This window comes from Rhinolophus sinicus, chromosome 18 (assembly GCF_057876585.1).
Source record: "Rhinolophus sinicus isolate RSI-liver-muscle chromosome 18, RSI-T2T, whole genome shotgun sequence".
In the NCBI taxonomy this organism is placed as follows: Eukaryota; Metazoa; Chordata; class Mammalia; order Chiroptera; family Rhinolophidae; genus Rhinolophus; species Rhinolophus sinicus.
Genome location: NC_142518.1, coordinates 95,226,365 through 95,233,741, shown reverse-complemented (window position 1 = coordinate 95,233,741; position 7,377 = coordinate 95,226,365). Strand labels below are relative to the sequence as shown.

The 7,377-nt window shown below is 42.7% G+C and overlaps 1 pseudogene; it reads left to right on the top strand.

Moving 5' to 3' along the window:
• Positions 1 to 5,981: 5,981 nt before the first annotated feature.
• Positions 5,982 to 6,455, top strand: LOC109437923 (small ribosomal subunit protein eS12 pseudogene; annotated as a pseudogene).
• The last annotated feature ends 922 nt before the right edge of the window (positions 6,456 to 7,377 follow it).

The following is a 7,377-nucleotide window of genomic DNA, read 5'->3' as shown; positions in this document are numbered from 1 at the left end:
GGCCAGGGAGCTGCGCCCTCCGCAACTAGAATGAAGTCAATGAGCTGCCACTCAGCTCCCAGTAGCCAGATGGCTCAGTTGGTTGGAGTGCCGGCTCTCAACCACAAGGTTACCAGTTCGTCTCCTCAACTCTTGCAAGGGATGGTGGGCTCCACGCCCTGCAACTAAGATTGAACAGGCACCTTGAGCTGAGCTACCACTGAGCTCCCAGATGGCTCAGTTGGTTGGAGCATGTCCTCTCAACCACAAGGTTGCCGGTTTGACTCTCGCAAAGGATGGTGGGCTATGCCCCCTGCAACTAACAACAGCAACTGGACCTGGAGCTGAGCTGAGCTCTCCACAACTAAGATTGAAAGGACAACAACTTGACTTGGAAAAGTCCTGGAAGTACACACTCTTCCCCAATAAAGTCCTGTTCCCCTTCTGCAATAAAATCTTTAACAACAACAACAAAAGAACGAAATGTTCTTGATATTATCAAGATAAAATGTTATCAAGAACAAAATGTTATCGGGAAATAAAAAAATGTTCATCCACTCCTGGAAAGTTGATTGATTTGAATAACTCACAAGAAGCAATGCAGTTGAAGGTATTCAATTCAGTATAACTCTGAACAATGTGAAGCTGAAAACAACCATTTCTAGTAAGAGGGGAATGATTAAGCATTGAGTGTCCATTAATGCAATAGACTATTAGGAAGCTATTTGAAATATATTTGAAATATATGTGAAAAATAATGGCATGTAAAAATGTACCTACTCTGATGCTCAGCAACAAAAGCAAATCACAAAATTACATGTTTATCATGATTATGACTCTGCACATATGTGCATTAATTCAGTTGAGAAACCTATGTACCAGGTGTTGCACTATGTACAGAAGAAACAAAGGTGAGCATACATGGTACCCTGCTCTGGAGAAGGGTCACTCTAAGTGGAAGTCATGCAAACAAAGTGAAAGGTGTTGTAATTCACAAAATGTTTTTGGAGGGTGGAAGGAACATTAAAGCCTACTGAAGAAGTGAGGAAAGACTTCACAAAGGGGCACATATGGGTAATAACGAAAGGGAATATGAAGAAATCAGCTGTATTAGAGCAGACAGATCAGGAGACATTTATCTTTGCACTTTCAAATTTCTTATAATGTTAAATGTTTTTATAATAAAAAATTGAATATGTATAAATGAAACCTATATCTGGCCATTGTGGAAGAGCTTTATATGAAATAAACCACAAATACATTGTAAGAATAAAGAAAATAAATTTTTAATGAAAATAAAAATGGCTCTCTGGACATCCTCCCCCATTCCAATTTCACTTAGGGATGGGCCAGGCAGTTCCGGAGTGGGAAACAGCATCTCCTGGCCCCCCATTATGACACCACACTTAAAATAACCACCCCAGATGGTGGCTGACTTTCCCTTTGCAAAGGGATAATTATTGATAGTCTGGAGTCTTTTTTTTTAACCTGAAACTAGGAAGTGGCCATTCTAGCAGAACTCCTCAGATCCCCATAGGGGGATACCACTTTAGTGCGGTGAATGGTGTCTCCCCGCGAAAATATATGTCTATGTCCTAATGTCCAGAAACTATGATTGTAATCTTGTTTGGAAAAATGCTCTTTGTAGATATAAGTACGTTAAGGATCTTAAGATGAGATCATCGTAGATTTAGGATGAGCCCTAAATCCAATGATGGGTGGCTTTATAAGAGAAAGATTTGGGACACAAACACATAGGGGAGAAAACCATGTGAAGATGGAGGCACAGATTAGAATCATGCAGCCCCAAAACAAGGACTCCTGAAGCCACCAGAAGCTGGAAGAGGCAAGGTGTTATGGTTAATTTTAACTGTCATCTTGACTTGGTCACAAGACGCCCAGATATTTGTTGAAACATTATTTTGCGTGTTTCTGTGAGGGTGTTTTGGCTAAGATTAACATTTAAGTGGGTGGATTTTGAGTAAAGCAGAGTACCCTACATAATGTAGGTGGGTTTCATTCAATCAGTTGAAGGCCTGAATAGAACAAAAAGACAATCCCCCCCGCCCCCCAGCAAGAGAGAATTTTCCAGCAGATGGCTTTCCTCCTTGATCTGAGACATTGGCTCTTTCTGGTTCCACAATAGATTGGAACACTGGCTTTTGTGGATCGTCAACCTACAGGCCCCCCCTGCTATTTTTGGACTTGGAAGGCTCCATATTCCTTATAATAAGTCTCCTTATCTCTCTCTCTCTCTCTCTCTCTCTCTCTCTCTCTCTCTCTCTCTCTCTCTCTCTCTCTCTCTCTCTCTCCTCTCTCTCTCTCTCTCTCTCTCTCTCTCTCTCTCTCTCTCTCTCTCCACACACACACACACACACACACACACACACACACACACAGGCGTGAGGTCTGACAATTAAGTTCGCGAACTTTGTTGCAATGATTACGATGTTGCTAACCTTTTTTGATATCAGAGGGATTATTTATTATGAATTTGTACCAACTGGGCAAATAGTTAACCAAGTTTACTATTTGGAAGTGCCGAAAAGGCTGCATGAAAAAGTTACACAACCTGAACTTTTCACCATGAATTCATGCCTCTTGCATCACAACAATGCGCCAGCTCACATGGCACTGTCTGTGAGGGAGTTTTTAGTCAGTCAACAAATAACTGTATTGGAACACCCTCCCTACTCACCTGATCTGGCCCCAATGACTTCTTTCTTTACCCAAAGAGAAAGGCAATATTGAAAGGAAGACGTTTGGATGACATTCAGGACATCAAGGGTAATACCACAACAGCTCTGATGGCCATTCCAGAAAGAGTCCCAAAATTGCTTTGAAGGGTGGACTAGGCACTGGCGTCGATGCATAGCTTCCCAAGGGGAGTACTTCGAAGGTGACCGTAGTGATATTCAGCAATGAGGTATGTAGCACTTTTTCTAGGATGAGTTCACTAACGTAATTGTCAGACCGTGTGTGTGTGTGTGTGTGTGTGTGTGTGTGTGTGTGTGTACAGATGGTGCCAAAAAATGTAACACATTTTAAGGGAGGAAAAAAAACTGTGTTCAAATTTTGATACTCTATATATACCAATAAAAAAAGATGAATACAAGTCACATTTGACTTCTGTAATTACAAGAGGTGCTCAAAGTGATTACCATCTGCGTCCAGACACTTCTGATGACAGGGAACTACTGCTTGAGCACGTTGACAAAAGTGTCCACTGGTATACATTTTTTGGGCACCACCAGCATGTTGTACTTGTTTAGAGAAACATATATTGGTTTTGTATCTCTGGAGAAGCCTGACTGCACAGAAGATCCTCCCCTAGAGGCTTCAAAGGGAGCATGGCCCTGCCAACACCTTGATGTCAGACTCTTGCCCTTCAGAACTGTGAGAGAATATATTTCCATTGTTTTAAACCATCTAGCTTGTGGTAATTTCTTATGGCAGCTAAAGAAACTAAGACAGTCACTGTGGCCTCTGACTTTTCAAGGACCTGGGCCAGGTGACATTTGGAACATTTTCAGAAACGTGGACTTCCCTGAGTAATTTAAACCCAGCATATGAGTCAGGGACATATGTTGGAGTACAAAAGAACAGTGTCATGGAAACACCCAAACAGACTTGGATTCAAATTCTGGTTGTAGCACTTACCATCTGGGTAGACTCAAGAACTTCACTTAACTTCTATGAAGCTAAGCAATGAGAATACCTCTATCTTTCTGGGGTCCTGTGAATAGAGATAATGTAGGTAAAGTGCTTGGTCCACAAAAGTGATGATAAATTGTGTCTCTTCTTCTCCTTTCACTCTCCCCTCACCCCCCTCAACTTCTCCTCTCACATGAAAGCTCTGTAGACAATTCTTCCAGTCCCATCTGGCCTGATATCCTTTGACTCTAACCAGAATGCTTTAATCCATTTCCCTTAGCATGTGTAGTGAGCAACCCACTCCTGGCTCGGTGTTTTGTACCCCTTTATCACACCTACCAAAATCCTATTCCTCCTGAAAGGCACAGCTCATGCTTCCCTGCTCCAGGAAGTCTTCTGTCAACACCCAGCCCATGGTCCTCCCTCCCTCCTCTGAACTCCTATTACACACATTCTCCGAACAGTTCCTCTGACTCTTAGTGAATACAGTACTGCCTTACATTGCTTCTCCTCCTCTCTGTGCAACCAGCTCACAGCATGCAATTAGGCACTGTTTGGGAACTGGAAATCATTTCCCATAGAAACAATGCTATGGATGGTAGTCAGACTAGCAAAAAGTGTGCTTGATACTCTACTTGGCTTTGAGCTTCTGGAAAGCAGACCCCGCATAAGTTCCAAGTATTATAATTATGATGCATTATGTGTAAGGGGAAGCAATATAGACGGTGCCCCTCTGTTCTGGCTGCAGTGTCTTGGATAGCTACCTTCTCGGCTAATATCTGTGGTCCCAACAAACCTGCATGAAATCCAGGGCCTCGGGGCCCTCTGAGAGTCTGAATTACTGCACTGGAAGGGGCCTCAGAGAGTCACCAGGGCCAGTCCCCTGCTGCCAGGCAGGTCCAGGAGCAGACTACCCAGACAGGTGGTTAAAGTTGTCAAGAGAGAGGTCACCAGCCCAGCCAGGAACCTGGCCTGAGCTAAAGGAGACTGACAGGCAAACAGTACTTCCCCAGATCCAACAGGAAGGAGTGGGCCTCCTTGCCCTTATTTGTGGCCCAGTGGCGGCATGGTGGCAGCAGACTGCAAAGGGACTGGAAGAAGAGGAGGCCTGGACCACATTGAGGCCAAAGTGAGTCTGAGCATCTTTACTGGGACAAAGTTATCTTTTCAGCCCCGGCCCAAGCCTGGACAGTCACTTGGCCTCTCACTGGGGTGAGGCTCAGAGATAGGAATCCCTCCCTCCCACTGCAGTTCAGGGCGAGGGGAGGGAGGGCTCTTCCTCTGGCCCACAGGGAGACAGCAGCTCAGCACTTTGACTCGGATAGACACAACTAAGGTTTGGGTCTGGGTTAGCTCTTTTAACTCCTTCGTGCCTGCTACTCAATCCTGAAACTAGCACGATCAGCATCACCTGGGAGCTTATTAGAACTGCAGGCTCTTAGCCCCCACCCCAACACCTTCTCCTTCAGAATCTGCATTTTAATAAGAACCCCAGGCAATTCCTAAGCGCATTAAAATTTGAGAAGCACTGCCTTAAAGGTTAAAGGCAGAATGGAATGAGACCTAGATTGGCAATCTGATGAATTGAGACAGCAATGGCAGATTTCAGCCACAGTCAAAGCATAAAAACTTCAGAGGCAAGGCCGGTATGGATAAAAGCCCCATTTCTTGCAGCCCAGCCCAACCTTCCCAAATACCCAAGAGGAGGAGTTTCCAGCTGGGATACACAGGACTTCTGTCTGTGATGAGTGTTCATAAATCAGCTACTACTGCCTTTGTGTGTATTTGTGTTTATATTTATCTTCTCAACTACACTGTAAGGTTTAAAAGGCCAGGAATCATATTGTATATGTATCAGTGTACATATTATGGGAGAAAATGGTATATAATTAATTAGCACAAATTCTGAAGTAGGCTGACCTGTCTTCTGCACCAAGAATTTCCACAGATTTACTGTGTGTTCTTAGCCATGACGAATGGTCTTTCAGAGCTTCAGTTTATTCATCAGTGGTACTAGTGTAGTGAAAACCTACCTCCCAACATTGTTGGAGGACGAAATGAGTAAACAGCAGAAACATACCTGGTGAATAATAGGCTCTCCATGAAACAAACAATCCCATCTTTCCCTTTGAATCTCCCTCCCCACCCCCTCCCCTACACCTCATCTCCAGCCAACACATTTTAAATACTAAATAAAATATACTACGTGATTGATCATTTATTTAAATGAATTTTAAAGAAACGACTCTGAATGTTTTCTTATCATTTTTTTCCAAATATCAAAGCAAATCATCCTTGTTATGGAAATTTTGGAAAAACACAGGAAGGTCCATATAAGGAAATATCTAGCACTTCCCTTTCCACCACCAAGTGGCATGGAGGCAGAGGCTCAGGTGCATTCAAGATTCAGCTCTACCTGTGACCCACCGCCAGCCATGGCTGAGAAAGGCATTGCTGCTACAGGTGTAATGGAAGTTAACACTGCTTTACAAGAGGTACCACCGTCATCCATGAGGGCCTAACATGGGGAAATCGCCAAGCTGCCAAAGCCTCACACCAGTGCCAAGCCTATCTGTGTGTGCTTGCATCCAACTGTGATGAGCCTGTGTATGTCAAGTTGGTGGAGGCCCTCGGTGCTGAACTCCAAATCAACCTAATTAAGGTTGATGACAACAAGAAATTAGGGGAATGAGTAGGCCTCTGTAAAACTGAGACAGGGAAAGCCCTGTGAAGTGGTTGGTTGCAGTTGTGTGGCAGTTAAGGACTATGACAGAGTCTCAGGCCAGGGAGGTCATCAAAAGTACTTCAAATGCAAGAAATGAAAAACCCGGCTTTTGTTCCTGAAAAAAAAAGTCTGAAAAATATGCTATAATACCATCACTCAGCAACATAACGTTGATACTAACATTTTGCAATATTTCATTCCAGGATACATATATATACAGTATAGCCAAAAAATGTATACACATTTTAAAAAATCTTTTATTTAAATATATTAATCTTAATCCAATATTTTTTATTGGGAAATATTGGGGAAAAGTGTGTTTCTCTAGGGCTCATCAGCTCCAAGTCGTTGTCCTTCAATCTAGTTGTGGAGGGCGCAGCTCAGGTCCAAGTCCAGTCGTCGTTTTCAATCTAGTTGCAGGAGGCGCAGCTCACTGGCCCATGTGGGAATCGAACTGGCAACCCTGTTGTTCAGACCTCACACTCTAACCAACTGACCTATCTGGCCACCCCTGTATACACATTTTAAGAAAGGAAAAAACTATTGAAATTGTAATATTCAATATACACCGACAAAAGATGAATACAAGTCGTGTATACAATTTTTTGGCATCCCCAGCACATATATATATATATATATATATGTATGTATGTATGTATATATATATATATATATATATATATATATATATATATATATATATCAGAGAAAGAGATTATGAATTTGAAGACCATAATAGTTATGTTGTTACTGTCTCTGAAGACAATAGGCCAACTGGGTTTCCTTCCTTGCTGAGTGCAGAGTATGGGGCTTCTGGAAACCCAGGCCTTGAAACCAGCCAAACTAAGATATTTTTGTGGTTCCATGACTCACCTCTGTTACTCACATCTCCAAATGAAGTGTAGTGCACAACCACACTTTTGAAGATTCTGTGCAGAATTGAAACTGGTGAAATAGGAACACATTTGCATTGGTGACCAGTCAAACATAATCTACATTTCAAATCCAACATTTTTTTT